Here is an 18,238-nt window from a genome sequence, read left to right on the forward strand (position 1 = left end):
CAATTTACTGACTCAAATTTAAACAATATACATCATTTCAAAATATTTAATATATATATATATTTAAAGATTTTACTTATTTATTTGACAGAGAGAGACACAGTGAGAGAGGGAATACAAGCAGGGGGAGTGGGAGAGGGAGAAGCAGGCTTCCCGCTGAGCAGGGAGCCCAATGTAGGGCTTGATCCCAGGACCCTGGGACTATGACCTAAGCCGAAGGCAGATGCTTAACAACTGAGCCACCCAGGTGCCCCCTTAAAATACATATTTTAAAATACAGAGAAAAACTACCTATGTGATACTTGTGACATCAATAATAGGAAAAACAATACCCTGCTGCTTTAATTCATGGATCTTTAGAATTTTTGCATTTGAATTGTATAAAATGTCCTAGTTCATTTTAAAAATTATTATGTTTGGTATTTAGATGACAAGATGAGAGAGATTTCCAGCTGCAACTTGTAATCATTTCTCCTTACATAATACATTGTGGGGTGAATAGTTTTTACTCCAATAAATAGCAGCAACATTGGCTAGAGCAAGAGAGAGAAGCTATGTATGCATTTTGATCAGATGTGAATGGAACCTGAAGATCTGGTAAAGATCATCTTAGGGAGAATCATCACTGTTATATTCCTTGTTAATCTGAATCATCAGTGCCCCTATGCTCCTTGTCTTTCAAGACTTTTAAAAGGGATAGCAACAAAGATGTTACCAAGCAGGAGAAATGATTTAGGACCATACAATGGGCAAAACCACTAGGTTGGCTAGAGCTGATCATCTGGGAGATGAAGTCATCTTGGTATCTGAGTCACAAGAACACCAACTATTTTCCCATTCAGAATCTGCTCTGAGATTCTTAATCCATGTTGGAGGGAAAATGTTTAAGCAATTATTTTATGTTCTGATTTTCAGCAAGACAACTGAAGCTGACTCCATGATCACCTTTAACAATAGGACCTCAGAAACACCACCGCCAGTTCTTGGTAACTTCCCAGTCACAGGTTTGTAATGTGCGACCTCCTGCCCGAGGGTGGGGTCTTGCGGTACAGTGAGCTTCAGAGAGCTCAAACCACTGAGTGGTGATTTCGCCCTGGGTCAAAGCCAACAGGCATTAACTGCTGTCATGTCAGCTTCTCTCCTCACTAAACATGCTTCAGAAGGTATTTAAAAAGCAAACAAACCCAATAAAGATGTCAATGTGTATTATCCATGTTTCCCACAGGTTTCTAAAGGACCCTAAACTTTGGAAGGGGCTCAGTTTCTTCTGTGTCCTTTCCCCTACGACATTGGACAGGTTATCAGAACACATGTTTTACCTTGACCGAAGCTCCTTCCTTGTCTTATAGCACTAGAAATGGACTGCCATCTTGTCAGCCAAGCATGGACAGGCATGTCACCTAATAGCAGTAAAGACTTGAGTCGTTCACATAGCTCAGACCTCACCTAAAAGTTCTTGTGAAGAGAGGAGTCCCCAGTCATATCTGCTTCCAAACATGCCCACACTTCTAATGGGTGCCTTCATCCTACAGGGCTATTTTCCCTTCCTTGTCCAATAAGGTTTGGATTTGCTACTCACAGCCTTCTATGGAGGAGAGAGTGGAAGGAAAGGTCAAGAGAATTGTGTCAGGCAAAGTGCATCAGTGAGGGATAAAAGACCAATCAGAACTGCTGGGATTACACATCAGACCCTCACTACGATTATTAATACTACCTTACTTTGGTATAACTCTACATCTTACCAAAATCAGTAGTAATCATACTATCAGCATCACTGTCTGACCACTGCAAACTTGTGAGGTGGGTAAGGAAGATGTGGCTGTCACCAGTCTATAAGTGGTAAAATTTAGGAATAAGGATGGTGGAGCTTCATGAAGCCCATCTGGACTCCTGGTCCAGAGCACCTTCCTCCTTCTGTACAGAGGGAAAGAGATGGTAAAGTTGCTGCTTTAGGAACTGGCTGGACTATGGTCAGGAAGATCTTCCGGAATTCTCCTGTGCCACAAGGAGAATGTGATGCTCCGTGGGAATGGGCTGGGTTAGACCTAGCAGTCTGTTGGATAGAATGTAGGTTTTAGAGCCTGGCAAACCTGGGTTTGAATCCAGATTCTGTCACTTGCCGGTTGTAGGACCTTGAGATGAATTATGTATTTTTTTCCCTCAGTTTCCTCATCTGAAATGGGCTGCTTTGAGAATTAAATGTTATTTAGAGATAAAGCATGACACCTACAAATGCAATACCTGAAAAGTGTTCACAATGACTACCTCCAAGCCTGCTGGGCTACATGTGCAGACAAGTCAACTAAGTACACATAAAAATCCCCAATGGTGAAGGGCAACAATGAAAACCCACATGATGAAGTTGAACCTGGTGGGGAAGAGGGTCCCAGTCCCAAGGCTCTGCCCCACATCCTCAGAGAAAGTCGGCTCTCCTGCAGCCCCCACGAGCAAGCCAACTTTCTAATCTGGCATTCTAGAGTGTCACATGTGAATCTCCCTAAACTCAGAGTATGAGCTCAGCTAGAAAGACGCTTGTTTCAAAAGAGCAAGAGGACAGGGAAAATTTCCAGAGATGTCTGTCTACCACTATTGGGCTCCTTGATTCATCTCTTCCCAACCCCTCAAGAGGCAGGTCCCCTCTGAAGTTTCACAGAACACAGGTCTTAGACATCTTCCAGGGCGCAGCCTCGGGCTGATTACATTCAACTTGGCATCTGATGATAACACTTCCTCAGATTGATCCCCAGTTGTTTCACCATGCTTGTCATGTTGATCAACAAGATCGTGTAAACCTTAAATCAGGTTCATGGCTCTTTTGCAACCTTTGGTCCCTGCCTCCCCCATGTTTGCCCCAGAATGTAGCATATTCCCAAGCACACTGCAAGCCAACAGCCACAATGCATTTAATAATAGAATTGAATCCTTTACCCTTGGCATTGAGAAGTAATGACGAGTGGTAGAAAACAGCACTCAGAGTATCAACAAGGCAATGATTTTCAAAACATAAGAGAATTTTACAAAAATATATTTAGACATGGAGCTACATTTTCAAAACATGAATCACTGCAAGTGAGGAAGGGGTTTAGAAATAGTAATAGCTACCAAAATTGATATGCATGTGCCATGGTCCACACACTGTGGTAAGCACATTGAGAAACGTATGCAATTTGTGAATATATTCTTGCAAAAACTCATATGGCGGAGAAGTAGAGTGAGATGTGAAATTTGCTCCTTCATAACACCCTCCAAACCATTCCTATAACTTTCAACTTTTATCTTATCCACAAGTTTAGAGTACCTTCTCCTTTATGACTTCTTGCATTTATGGTCTTACTTAGGAGGCTTCCCCGCCCTAGATAATGTTCTATTTTCTTCTAATATTTTCACAGATTTCATTTTTATGTTTAGCTTTCTACCGCATCTGGAATTTATTCATCTATTTTAAAGCAGGACTTAACTTCACATAGTCTCCTGTAAAAAGTTTTAGCTAATTATTGCAATAAAATCCACGAAGCAGACTGTCATTTATCCTTCAGTTTTGAAGTGTCTCCTTTTTCATACACCAAATTTCCTGACATACGTGGACCTATTTGGGATTCCTTACTTTGTTCCACTAATCTATTTGGCAATTCCTGTGCCACACTGCTTGAATTACTATGGTTTTAAAGTATGGTTTGTTCCCTGGTGAGAAAGCCCACATCCTTCCTCACTGTTCTTATTTTTCCAAAAATTTCTTAGCTATTCACTCACTTTTCCCCCTTCCAGATGAATTCAGGTTCATCTGTTCAAGTTCCAAAATAATTCTTTTCAGATTTTGATAGAAACTGTATTTAGGTATAGATAGGAAAGGAAGGCAGCTGCATCTAGTATTCTTAAAGGACAGTCTGCAGAGCTACAGGTATAAGAACCATGACTATAGATATATAATCTGAACAACGGTTCTTTAGTTAAGGATGCAATAAGTTAAGATTGCCCCCATTAAAAAGCAAACAACAAATTCACCCTAGCCAGCCCTAGCTTTTAAAGTAAATCTCCATGCTGTGATCAGCATCCCACAAGTTTTTAATTGAGGTTATGAAATCCAAGAAGGTTTCTGTAAAAGTTATTTTTACCAAATTATAAATCAAAGGTATACAGAGGTTACGAATTCAGACGTTCCTATCACATAATTATTTCAAATCACTCTCTCCCTTCTCCATTCTAACCTTGAATTTCAGAGTGCAGTTTTTATGATATACTATATCTCCTGGCAGAGATATCTCAAAATTATTACCATAGACGTTTAGTGGAACAAGTCCAAATTTAAACTGAAAACAGCACTTTAAAAGAGATTTTTAAATGCTGGCATCTCTGTTTATATAATAATTACGATTCAATAAAAAAGTCATATTATTAAAATAGTGACAGATTTCCTTTAGAGAAGGTGAAACAGATTTTTCCTTAAAAAGAAACAAAACAAAACAAAACAAAATCCCCAAAATTAGAAGGGTTTAAACTGGTTTCAAACTGTAATAAGAGATAGAAATAAGATCTCTATTTAAAGTAGACAAAAATCTGGTACTGATGCTTTTGGGCAAAGAAAAAGAAAACATATATAGTCTGTCTAGTCTACTTTTCTTATTTTTTTTCCACGCTTCAGGAGATATTATAAAGATAACCATCTAGCATGACTGAAGTGCAGAGATCACATGCGAGAGCAACAATTTCTCTGTTCGATAGACTGCATTTAGCGAAGAGAGAAGGGGCACCAAACCTCTCTTTCATGAGACATTACACAGACCTTGCTCTGATGTAAGGACACATTCAAGGAGTGAACAGATAAACCCACTGTGACACATCGTGATGGAAGACTACACATGGTGGAAAGGAAGGGCTACTGATACTTGTAACAATGTGGATGAATCTCAAATGCATGATGCTAAGTGAAAGCCTTAAATGGCTACCTGCTGCAGGATTCCATTTATGTAACATTCTGGAAAGGTGACATAATAGGGACAGTGAACATATCAGTGGTCGCCAGAAGCTGTGTGTGAGAGAGGGTTTGACCACAGGGGGGTCACTTTCTAGGGTGATGGAATGGTTCCCTCTTTTTATTTTTTATTTATTATGTTCAATTAGCCAACATTGAATGGTTCCCTCTTGACTGAGGTGGTAGTTTACATGACTCGTGTTTGTCAGAATTTGTAGACTGGTACAACTGGAAAGGTCTTCCTTTAATTTCTTATGTTAGCATAATGTCTCAGTTTTGTACTTTAAGTATATTGCATTTAATCCTTTCTTCTGGAATTGGGTAAAATTCATTATGCTAAACAGTGTAAGCAAATTCTGTCTCAATAAATGACTTAGTAATAATAATAAAGAAGAGGGGCGCCTGGGTAATGCAGCCAGTTAAGTGTCTGACTTTGGCTCAGGTCATGATCTCACTGTTGTGAGATCTCACAACAGTGAGATCAAGCCCCATGTTGGGCTCCACGCTCAGCACAGATTCTGCTTGAAATTCTCTCTCCCTCTCTGCCCCTCCCCCCACTGTTCACATGCACTCTCTCTCTTAAAAAATAAAAAATAAAAAATAAATAATTAAGAAGAATACTCTTGCAAACCAAACTCTGTCTTCTGATACCATCTTCTGTACATCAACAGCGTGTTAGCCATCTACTTTGTAGGAAGGATCCACTCAATATAATTAAAGTGTACAATCCTGGGTCTTCTTGCTGGTATGTGCGCTTCATTTTTCCAGTATCTAGAACTCACCTTCTCAGTCTTTCCACAGAGCAATGTGGAATTTCCCTCAAGTGAATGAGGTTAACTGTATTAAATGCTGGAGCCAGGATGGTGGTCCTAGGCTCCTGGGTCAGAATCTGATCCTGTGGGATATTTTAAACAAGTCCCACATAGCTTCAATCCAAATATACGGGTTTTCATGGACAGTCAACTTAATCTCATAACAGAACCAACTAAAGACATTTCAATATTTGCATTAAGAGAAGTATACTGTCCACATCAAAGGAGGCAGTAATCCTTTTCTGATAAGATTGCACATAGAGAGTTTGGTTCAGTACAGGCATGAGAAAATGGCAATCCTGTCTTATGATGAGCAACTGAAGAGACTAAGGATGCTTACCCTGAAGAAGATAATTTGGGGGGGGGGGAGCTGTAGGAGGGATATAATGGTTTTACACACAAGTATATGAATGGTTATATGAGGAAAGGCGTAGACCACTTCAAGGTGTCACAGCTTATAGGATTAGTACCCATAAGAAAAAGATAAAGGATGAAAGATATTTGGCTTTAAAACACAACAATGTTTTAAACACCTAGGACAATCCCATGAAGGAGTGGCTGTCTTTGGAGGCAGGGAAGCTGTAGGCAGGGTTTTGGATTTGATGGTAAGCTGGGTGAAAGGGCTTCCATGAAGAGAGGTGACCAGCAATAAGCCAATCACACGGAGCTTGGTGGTTTACCAGCTATGGCAATGCCCGAGAGAGACTGGGGCATCTGGGAAAGGCAGTGAAGGAGGAGACGAAAGGCAGGGAAAGGAAAAGAGGTGGACACATGGAAAGGAGATGGTGAAGGAGGAGACAAACCCTCTAGCTCATTTTGCCTGCATGGTCAGGGGGCTGTCTGTCATTTGATCAGCCTCTGAATTTGGAGAGGCTCCCATGACATGAGGGATGGTGGGGACATCCTGTCTTCACTCCCAGGAACCAGCCCACAGGCACATGACTTAGATCTGGCTCACTGGAGGCTCTTGTCTGGCACTCCAGATCATGAGGAGGTGATGCTAGGACACAGGGACAGATAAAGGCTAGTCACAGGAGTCTACTAATCATAGTGGTGGCAGTGGTGGTACCCTAAGCAGACTGTTCCTGTGCCATGACCTTGGGTGTGTTCTTGGCCACTCGGTTCTTGCCCATTCTCTTGAGCCCAGATCTCAACACTTCTGTTGGCATCTGTAAGCTACCCAACATTCTGTCTCTAAATTTCTTTTCTGCGTAAATGAGCCACAATTGGTTTCTATTACTTGCAACCTCAAAACTCCATTAGAATCACGCAAATTGGGGAAGGGGGTACTTTTTTTTTTTTTTTTAAAGATTTTATTTGTCAGAGAGAGAGAGAGAGCACAAGCAGGGGGAACAGCAGGCAGAGGGAGAAGCAGGCTCCCCACTGAGCAGGAAGCCCGATACGGAACTCGATCCCAGGACCCTGAGAGATCATGATCTGAGCTGAAGGCAGATGCTTAACTGACTGAGCCACCCAGGCGTCCTGGGAAAAGGGGTACTTAAGAGCTATTCTACATTACCCTTATGTCATATATGAGAATGAAATTCTTTAAAAATCACATGGCTGGGGTGCCTGGGTGGCTCAGTTGGTTAAGCGACTGCCTTTGGCTCAGGTCATGATCCTGGAGTCCCGGGATCGAGTCCCGTATCAGGCTCCCTGCTCAGCAGGGAGTCTGCTTCTCCCTCTGACCCTCCCCCCTCTCGTGTGCTCTATTCTCTCTCTCAAATAAATAAAATCTTTAAAAAAAATCACATGGCTGGCTCCTATTATTGGTTGCATTTGGAGAACTTAAAAAAAAAAATCAGGATCTCTACCTTTACCACTACTCCTAATTTCTTCCAAGGTTCTGAAATACTACATCAGGGCTAGGGGGTTGGTTGAGTAGAAGCCAGAACATTTCTTCTCCCTAAAGTTTTCCAGGTAATTCTAATGCCTATTCTCAGGAGTCCGGCATTTGGGTTTCTAAGCAAATGAAAGTAAGCTGAACCATTAAACAATTTGTCTGGTTTACTAAAGTCTTTTCAATCTCCTCTGTTTCAGGCCAAATCTGACCAACCTATAAGCGTCAACAGGGTGAGTCTCAACTCCCATTCCTTTTGTTAGCACATAACTTCTCCCACAAACACCTGCTTCACCCCCCAGCCTCTACTCTGGACTGTCACTCTCTGGGAGGGCACTTCCCATTCTCTCTGCCTACACAGATCCTAGTTATGCATCAAGGACCATCTGAGAATGGCTTCTTTCATGCACTCTTTTCCATCCATTCCAACCTAGGATTTTTGTATAAATGTATAAATGAAGTTGTATAATTTCAGAGTTGGAAGTGTCCTCTAGTAAGTACATGCCATCTATGTCATGTTATTAACTCACATATTCCTTTCTTAGAATTAATTTTTTACATTTTATTTCAATTTTCATTGCCTTTATACCTTATCTCTCCAAGTCCTTAAGTTTTCTTAAAGCAACTCTATGGAGACATCGCTGGTGCTTAATATCACTAAGGTTACATTACCACACACGGAGTTCCCTCATTCCCAAGCAGTGTTATTTCTTGGGCAGAAAAGTAAAGTTTAATCCATTCTAGAGATCTCTCTCTGTTGGAAGAGTTGCAGACATTTTTACAGATACTAAAATCTGTCCGGTTCTTAATCTAGTCTGGAACACAAGGTCAAAAACCCTGCCATTCTCAAAATGACAAATCTTGAAGCATTTCCACCACCCAGCACAGCAGGAGGGGCATGAAAGACAGTCCCTGCCTTTAAGCAGACAGGAAAACATCCTGTGACTTACGTGTACCAACTTGCTTCCCCAAACAATTCCTGGCTCTTGAGTACAGCTGGAAAGTGGCCTTTGAAGGGCAGAGGGTAGGGTGTGAAATGATTCACTAATGGGCCATTAGAGCAACTTTAATCAGATATTCAGAAGTGATAGATTTCTATGGGAATCCTGATTCTCCACCCCTCCCGGCCCCACCGCACCCCCCCCACCCCACCCCAGCCAAAGTAAGCCTTTCACTGGGTTATAATAGAATAAAGTTATTTATTCTACCCGCAGTGATTCTATCTGGAGCCACTCAGCAGAAATGTAGCATCTTTGGTCAGCGGGGGGCGGCGGCGGCGAGGTGGGGGGGCGGGTAGATAATATAATATTTGTGATGATGAGACCACCTTAAGATTATATAATGCTTTGTACTTTTTTCCCCCAAAGCCCTTCACATACATTGTTTTGTTTGATTTGCACAACCAGTTTATAAAGGAGATAGTGCAGACAGAATCATCCTCATTTTACAGATGGGGAATTTGAGGCATTGGAGGTTGAAGAGATCTAATGAAGAGATGGTGCCCCCTGGGCATTCTGGGGGCCTCAATCTGTCAGCTGTGGAAGCATCAGGGTGGCTGATGTCACTGACATTTTAGTACTAGAGCTGGGGGACAATATTTGGGTGAAATGTGGTCTGGGACCTCGCACGTATGGGCATTAGATTATTGTTGCTCTGTAGAGACACCCCAGAAATAAGGCCCCTGGGGCTTAGCATAAGTGGCTCTAGTCAAGGAGCAGAGAGTCTGTACTGGGCGTGGTCTACATACATTAACCCAGATGGCACCCCTCCCCCGCCCCCCCTCCCCGATTCCGGGCAGCCAGTTCATCCATAAAGCCTCAGCTTTCTCATCCATAAAATGAGGGCTCTGGGTCTGGGACAACAGGTCTATGGCAGTGGTTTCAAGCTTGGCTGATTCTAAGAATAATCTGGGGTGCCTTTTATCCAAAGAAGAAAAAAAGAGATTGCTTTGTAAGACAACACACATTGATTACATACAAGATTTAAGCAAAAAGGAGAAGTATACATAAGAAATAAAAGAGATCTCCAATCACCATCATCCATTGCTGACGGCAGCTGTGACACACAAACATTTTGAAACAGGTGGCTACCATTTGAGGGATTCCTCTTCCCCTGCAGAATGTTTCACAAGTACAACTCTGGACCCTCACTCGGAATGGAGATCGGGGCTCAGCAGTCTGTATGTTATAAAATGCCTCTTGTGATGCAGCCAGATTCGTGGGCTGGCTTTTGGAAACCAGGGCACTGATGGTAAATAGGGAGTCTTCTTGCCGACATTGGTATAAAACAACACGTTTTTCAGGGATCAGTCTCCTGGTCATGAGGTGTCATCTGTGTTTCCTCAAGGCTGGGATCACCACTCTTGGGGCTACAGGGAATTGGTCCAAAAGTAGAAATAGTAAGAAAGAGTTAAAAGAAAAAAAGGGAAGAGAGTAGAAATAGTTAAGAGTCACCTTGTAATGGCTGCGCATGTGCGCTGTCCCACCTGCTACATCCACACACGCACACCCTTGCTCAGAGATGACCCAAGAATGGGGTGGGTGAAACGAGCCAGTCCTAGGAGGCAGAGGTGTTCTCAGGCAGGCAGGGCCCGGAAACATGGAAGCTGAAGCCGAACAGCTGATGGGTCACCACACCGGAACTGGGGGAGGGAAGGAGTAGACTTAAGGGAAGCTAGTCAAGGGGAGTCTCAAAGCTGAGGGTATCTTGGTGTGATTATTCAGCTTTCTTCATGAGAGAGAACACTGAATCTAGGTCCCTGGAATATTCCTTAAGACTTATTCCATACGAAGTCCTCAGGTTCAATGACCTCTCTCCTGGGAAGGTAGGGCTAGACAGCAGGGACAAATGGCAAAGATGGCAGCACCATATTTGGTGGCCGCGAGGCTCCTTTCTTCACTAGGAGTTAATAGACTGGGTTTTGGATGCCAGCCTCCTGGAAGTTTGATTAGCATTAATCAGTCTCCAGGCAGCTGATAACCTCTGGTATATGGACAAAATTGGATTTCCAGGCCTCCGTGGCCACTCTGGGAAGCCACCAGCAGGCTACATGACATACGTGGTTTGACCAAGGTCAGCAGCACCTTTAGGAAAGAGCAGGTCAGGCCTGGGGGCCCTGGGTTATTCAAGAAAATTGCTTGGGCCACGGAGGCTCAGTGATCTTTTTTCCCCTTCATACTCTGCCAAAGAACCTCTCCCTAATTTGCAAACATCTATGGAAATCTTACAAAGATACACGACTTGCATCATCTAATTGCACATGTAATAAATCACCCTTGGGGAAAGAAGAAGACCATCCACAGTGCTCCTCGGTGCAGAGTATAAGGTCACACACACCAGCCCCAAGAGCTCAGGAAACGGCCCCTCACAGGGCAGCAGCTTCCCAGATATGGCATTTCCATGACAGAGACACGTGGGAGACACGCATCTGCTACTGTGCCCTTTACCTTGGCGGCCTCTCCCAGGCTGAGCCTCCACCAAGTTCACTCACTAGCCTGGCAGCTACTCTGGGTTCCCAGAGACTGAATGTAGGAGAAGTTTGTCTTTTGAGAGTCTCCCACTTTTCCTCTCCTGGGACATCTCTTCCCACAACCAAGTGTTACAATAGTTAAGCTGTTACCTATAACTAAGATTGATTAAAATGATTAGAAGCGAGTTTGGAAAACATAGGCCTTAAGTGGATTATTGTAGGCTACAGCCTGGATACTCTGAATTCACTAGAAATGCAGAAGAAACATTAGGCTCCACCCCGACTCACTGCACAAGAATCTGCATTTTATCCCCAAGTGATTCATAGGTTGGAACACACCCTACTGTTCTGGGTTAATATTTTTCTCCTGGTAAATGAAGATCTAAATATTAAATGGTAGGTTTTAGGAGAGGCAAGCCGACTTGGCTTGCTTTCTTTCCTTCACCATGGACCTCTCGGGCTGTCTGGTAAAATCTCATAATAGTATCTTTAAATGCATAAAATGTCTAGGATTACAAAGAAAACCAATTATGTTGAAATAGAATACCCTAAATGTTTTTAAATGTATACCATTCTTTATTTTTTATATATTTTTTAAAAGATGTTATTTATTTATTTGAGAGAGAAAGAGACAGAGTGCACGAGTGGTGGGCAGAGAGAGAGAGGGAGAAGCAGACTCCCCACTGAGGGCAAAGCCTGATGCGGGGCTCGATCCCAGGACCCTGAGATCACTGCCTGAGCCGAAGGCACACGCTTAAGACCAATTGAGCCACCCAGGTGTCCCTGTGCTTCTTTATTAACACATTAAATAAGAAGATCTAGCAACAGGTTTATTAACTGATGTATTTGCAAAGATGCAATGTTGGAAGATATCTGCTACAAATAATATGCATTATTTCTACTGGTCCCAGGCATGGGGACCGCTAATACTACTGTGCTTTGTTCCACACATCCATTACTAAAGGAAAGACGAAATTTGAACAATAGTGACAACAAACATTAGATTTTCCTCCCTTCCAGATTCACAGTCCCACTGAAATCTATTACTAGAGTCTAGGTTAAGAGTAAGAGATGCTTAGGGATCTTATGCAAAAGGAGGTAGAAAGTTGTCCCCCATATCTGTCTGTCTGTCTGTCTGTCTGATCTTAGTTTGAGCAAAGCTGGTCAAATCACTTCCTTCTCTGATAGTGACTGCATTTGCCTTTTTGGCTTCTGTCCGCTGGCTTTGATGTGAGTTCCGACCACAGAGACGAGCACTTAGATGTTTAAGGAGTACTTTTGATCGAATCCTTTAGGTTGGGGTCCCAAATATTTCTGAAACAGACATGCCAGGCTATGTTCGGAATACCATCACACAGAGTAACTAAAATAATCCCATTTTGTAGGAAGCTGCCTTCTCCATCTGCATAGGTACTTCCATACAAATGCGGATTTAATATAAATTACTGACTCAGAGTTCTGAAACATTCTCCCTGCTCTGTCAGAGGGCCTGGGGCAGGCTCCCTGTCTCTTGGACTGTAAGCAAGGCACCTTTTCAGGGTGGTTTTCTTGCCAAGAATAAGCAACACTTTCCACAGCCATGTCAATGGTGGTTCTCAAAACAAGATCCATTTTCAGAAAAAGCCAAAATCGATTTGTCTCTGAATTTCAAAATTGTACATCCAAGGCATCTACACTGATCTGCAGGCCATTTCCCCCTCACACTAACCAAAGTGTCATGAAAGCAAAATGGAACTGAGCACATCAGCCTCGGGGAATTCATCTGACACTCGGTTTGAACTCTTGCAGAAGTCGCTACCACACAATGAGGCATTTCTCTAACAAACACAAATCATGAGAGCATGTTTCAGCCACATGTTTACAAAAGGAAGAAAGACCTACAGACTTGAGCCACAGTCTTCCATTAAGATTCTTGCTCAAAAATAGCCATGCCTCCAGGTCCACTTGAGTGTCATGCATTAATTTCTGCTCGCAGCCCTTCTCCCTAACATACACACACACGCTGGTCACTCACACTTAGCTTTTCTCCAGCTAGGTTTGCTCATCTGAAAAAGAGTGCAAGACCTTCCATTTGAACCCCCCATGATGAATGAGTTGCAGGACTTCTATCTAGTTCCGCACCTGTCCTGGTTCAGGGGCAGGTAATCTAGGATATGGTTCTAAGAAAGAAAATAGTCTGAAAGCAGAGGAAACCTTGCAGATTTTGAGGGCCAACCTGCCGACAGGAGTCTATCATAGTAAATTGGATCACTGTGAAACTGCTTTTAAAATTCAGCACTGTATTATTTACGGTCATTGGGCCTAGAAAGGTTGACTCTTTGGAGGGTTTGAGATCTTAGCTCTGAGATCGCTCCGGTTTTAGAGTAATCCAGATGTTGCTGCTGGAGTAGATGAAGAACCCACGGTAAAAAGACTAAAGCGGACAGCAGATTCTCTCTCCACCCAGAAATCCCAATGGCAACAAATGTAATTAATTAGAGCCACCAGAATGCTGTAGAGATGATTCATGTTTCTCCTAGTGAAAGTTTGAAATAACTGACTCTACACACTTTTGAGATGAAGTGTTGAATTTCTGTTACCATAAGGCCTTAAGAATGCCTAATTAGTTAGAGACATGAGAATGTCTAATGCCTCAGCATTATGAAAACAGTAGGATTCCCACCGCACAACGTTTGGTTGGGCCAGTGGGACCTCCATAAAATCCTCACCCACCAAGATGCCCCCAGGTACATATTCAGCCCCAGCATTCCGTCCTCCAACATTCTTTGACTGACTTGAGGGAGAAACTGAAGTCAAGCAAGTTCTAGCCTGTAAAAAGGATTGTACAAAGGACTTAGCTTTGCAAACCCAAACTGTACCCTTCCTTTCTGCCACTTTCTCCCCTGCAGCGCTTAGAGGTAATTGTCTGTTTCCCCTCCAGGTCTTTGTTGCTTTCCTGCCAAAACTGTCTTGCCTCTGTTACTATCAAATACCTGTGAGGTTTTCCAAAGCCCACAGCTTACTGCCAACATTCAGCCCTCTACCCCACAGGCAGACGCCTGGGAACTTTAGGCAAAGTGTTGTAAGGTGAAGACTAAGGTAGGATTTGGCAAGTAGAAGGCGAAGGCATGGTTCCTTGGAAGACAGACCCTCCAGTGGCTGATGGAACCAGCCCGCAGGAGAAAAGAACACTTTAGCTAAAGAAGCAGAAACAAGAGCAAAAGGTGTGGGTACAGGGTTGCTCTTCCATCAAGAACACCGTGATGAATCCAGAGATTCATGCTATTTAAATGAAAGTCAACTACGGTGCCTTTGAATTCCCTCCCACTTCCCCCTGGCTTGGGCACTTCTGTTTGTGTCTTGATTTGGGCGGGAATTCTAAATTGTTCACTGCAAGAGTACTTTTTTTTTTGGAGGGGGAGGGAGGAGAGCCTGTAAGAATGTTCAAGCTTCTGTTAAAAGGGCAAGGCTTGGGAAGATATAATGTAGAAACAGAAGGCCATCTATCTACCCTTTAAGGGAGAAACCTGCAAATGTTCTTTGCAACCACCCCCCAAGTCTGAGGAGTCCCACTGAAACAGAGGCCTTTTAACCGAACTGATTCTCAAGGGCCACCTGGTCATTCCTCGGACTTGCCCTACTTTGCCAATTTCCAGCTTGGTTTCCATCTTCTAATTTGGGAAGAAGACTAGAGTGGAAATTAGAAAGGCAAAGAAGATAGTCCAAGTGTATCTTGCTTTAAGTATACCTGATAGTCTCCGAACCTCAAAGTTACCAAAAGTATAAAGTAATGCTTCTCTTTTACCAAAGGAATCACTTTGGGTCCTTCTTCTTCTTTTAAATTTAATTTTATTAATTTATGTTAATCACCATACATTATTACATCATTAGTTTTTGATGTAGTGTTCCATGATGCATTGTTTGCGTGTATCATCCAGTGCTCCATTCAATACGTGCCCTCTTTAATACCCAACACCAGGCTAACCCATTCCCTCACCTCCATCCCCTCTAGAACCTTCAGTTTGTTTCTCAGAGTCCATAGTTTCTCATGGTTCGTCTCCTCCTCCGATATCCCCCGCCTTCATTTTTCCCTTCCTACTATCTTTTTTTTTTTTTTTTTTAACATATCATATATTATTTGTTTCAGAGGTACAGGTCTGTGATTCAACTTTGGGTCCTTCTAAGTGCCAAGTTCCTCTGGTGCATGTAAAATATAGGTATATTGCTTCTTCAGGAAGGGATCATAAAAAGGGAGGTGGATCTAGAGCCCAGGTCAATTGCTGCCAGGGCTCAACTCATTCATTGCACAGGGACCTTGTATCTAAGTTGAGACTGTGAGCTCACCCTGTGCCCTACTGAGGCCATCTGTGGAATGCAGTGTAGTGTGGCTGCTTGCCCACACACACTTAGATTTAACAAACCATGGCAACCTAAGGTAGTGGGCCACCAGGGATAGCAAAGCCATCAGAAGATGTCCTAGTAGGGCACACTCAGCATCCTCCTCTGCTAAGCAGAGCAGGTGTCTTGTCAATGGAAGAGGGATGCTGCCCTCTTATTCCCTGGCCACTGAGGAAACAGTAGAGTTCCAGTCAGGACATCCAAGGTGAGAAGGATGTTGTGCTCCTGGCCCTCACTGCAGGACATGTCTAGAAAGGATGTTTGGAGTTGAGAGGTTGCATTGCCTACAGAAGTTCTTAAGAGGGACACAGCCTGATCACAAGTCTCCCTTTCTAACTCCAAATCATAACTTCTATTTGGTTGGCCATTCCTCTCTTCTAGATTTTCATACTTTTGCACACATACACACATATTTAGCTCCATCTTTTATCCTATTCACCATCAGAAAAAAGCTGATGAGCAGAGGTCAGATTCCGGCCCTATTCAGAGAGCCAAAGGGAGGGGGCAGATGCTCCAGCTTTGAGCTGACACACTTGCCCTCCCAATATTCTACAAACAAGTTGGCTAATTAAGTGCTGCTCATGGCTTATCCTCCAGTTTAGCTCATGATCAGATTTTTTTTAAAAGATTTTATTTATTTATTCATTTGAGAGAGTGAGAATGAGAGAAAGAGAGCACATAAGAGGGGGGAGGGTCAGAGGGAGAAGCGGACTCCCCGCTGAGCAGAGAGCCTGATGCGGGACTCAATCCCAGGACTCCAGGATCATGACCTGAGCTGAAGGCAGTCGCTTAACCAACTGAGCCACCCAGGCGCCCCATCTCATGATCAGATTTTGACTGCCTGGTTGTTTCTGTATCCTTATGCCAGCTTGGTCACATGGCTCAGAAATAAAAAGGTCCCTCACGCTACTTTGAGATACCAGGTAGTTCTACTAGAGCTCTTAGATACATACCACCAACTCATGTAGAGGAAGAGGTTACTCACCCTCTAATCATGGCCTGCTGGGAACCCAAAGCTGACCCTTCACCCCAGAGCCTGCCCCATTAAATCAGGCCACACAGCACCACACCCTCTTGGGCAAGCTTAATAAATTCCCTCACGTGCTGTGATTCCTAACTGCTCCTTGCTTGGGGAGTCCAGGCCTCAGTCTGCTCGGCTTCTAGTCGAGTTTCAGCAGTTACGCAAATCAGGTTTCTGACTATGTCTGAAAAATTCCAGCACATACAGGAATAGCAGGTTGCTTAATCTCTACATTGAGAGCCAAACTCCTTTCTAAATACAGTCAAAGGTGCTGCCTCACTCACATGGTAGATTAAACGACCCACCCTTGTCAGCTCTGACAAGTCGACTTGTCAAGTGCATTGCCGCCATCTTGTTTTGCAGCCCGGAACTCCCATAGGACACCAGACTATACATATTTTCATACTTCCTCACTTGTTTTCATCTGTCAAACTGGGCCCCACCCCCATTCTTCTCCACGGACAGCATCCAATTTCTAAATACAGGATGCTAGATGGCTGAAGTGTCTTGGAGAAAAAAAGGAATTAATACTGGCTGTTTTGTTTTTCTTCTTAAACTATAATCTCCTTGTGAGAAGCATTTCTGTGTTTCTGCAGTGGACAATGAGCTACTTACAGAAGTCTGCTCCACATCCAGGCCTGCAGTTTTGACACAAGTTAAACATGAGCAAGGTCACCAGATTTTCCTCTTCCCTTATTGGAAATGACATTAACAATGAAATACTGTGCTGGGTGGAGGAGAACTGCATGTTCAGGGGAAAGGCTGGTGGACCTAGAGTAGGCCTTCTTAGAGAGCAATAAAGGAACACTGTTCTGGATATGAGAAAATATGACATTCACTTAACTCACTATCTTTTTCATTACAGAAAACATCTTTTTTTTTTTTTTTCCAGAGTGGCAATACCAAACAACTCGGATTGTAGAATTCTGGCCAGCATTTTGTCCACAAAAGAGAAACAAGAAGTGAATCATTTTTGTGTAAGTTAGTGGGGTGTTATGTTCCCCATCAGGTTCTTCCAGTGGGGGGCACCATCAACATGTGGTGGGTCTGTCTCATGGATGGCTTCACCAGCGGGTTCACCAACAAGGGGACAGGGGCAAAATTCAGCCGTATTGCACAGTTCATCTGACATTTCTTTCCCATTGATTGGACCCTGCAGAAAATCTTCCAACTTCCCTGTTCCTGATCCACCCCTTTTAAGGCAATAATACCATTTAACAGACTGACAAATGAAAATCAGTCTCCAAAACCACAGCTCATTGAAGCTGTGGAGAACTTCCATTGGTCATTCTGGTCATGAATGATGTTAAAAATCAGAGGTCAGCAATTATTTTCTCTAAGAGGTCCCAGAGAAAATATTTTAGGCTTTGCAGGTCGTATCTGTCTCTGTCCTATATTCTTTGTTGGTCTCTTCAACCCTTTAAAATGTAAAATACATATTTAGCTCCTGAGCCCGACAAAAACAGGCTGAGACAGGCTGGATTTGGTCCACAGGCCACAGTTGGCTGACCTCTGACTGCTTCCAGAACGGACCCTGAAAAGGAGTTCCCCAGCTCACCTTAATTCACTGCAAAAGCACCTGGGACAGGCGCGTAAAGGAGACAAAGGGGCCCCACCCAACTGCTGGAGAGCAGGCCAGAAAGAACAAGAGTTGGGGGTGGTGGGGAACAGGAGAGGCTGTGTCATACCCCCCCCAACCTCTGTGGGTGTCGCTGCGGAAGGCAGAGAAGTCAGAGGGAAAAAGAAACCA

General features: G+C 43.3%; 1 protein-coding gene and 1 long non-coding RNA gene across 5 annotated transcripts in view; one reads left to right on the forward strand and one right to left on the reverse strand.

Moving 5' to 3' along the window:
• The window catches only part of PDZD2 (PDZ domain containing 2), a 339,767-nt gene that overhangs the window by 105,330 nt on the left and 216,199 nt on the right, over positions 1 to 18,238 (reverse strand). The gene's annotated exons all lie outside the window — the stretch shown is intronic.
• On the forward strand, positions 916 to 17,432 carry LOC141372407 (uncharacterized). Its single transcript, XR_012377630.1, has 3 exons — positions 916 to 1,004; positions 7,822 to 7,854; positions 17,381 to 17,432. It is a non-coding gene; the product is annotated as an uncharacterized lncRNA (long non-coding RNA).

The sequence above is a fragment of the Callorhinus ursinus genome, unplaced genomic scaffold (genome assembly GCF_003265705.2).
Source record: "Callorhinus ursinus isolate GAN/ISIS: 27379988/994484 unplaced genomic scaffold, GSC_fseal_2.0 scaffold3, whole genome shotgun sequence".
In the NCBI taxonomy this organism is placed as follows: domain Eukaryota; kingdom Metazoa; phylum Chordata; class Mammalia; order Carnivora; family Otariidae; genus Callorhinus; species Callorhinus ursinus.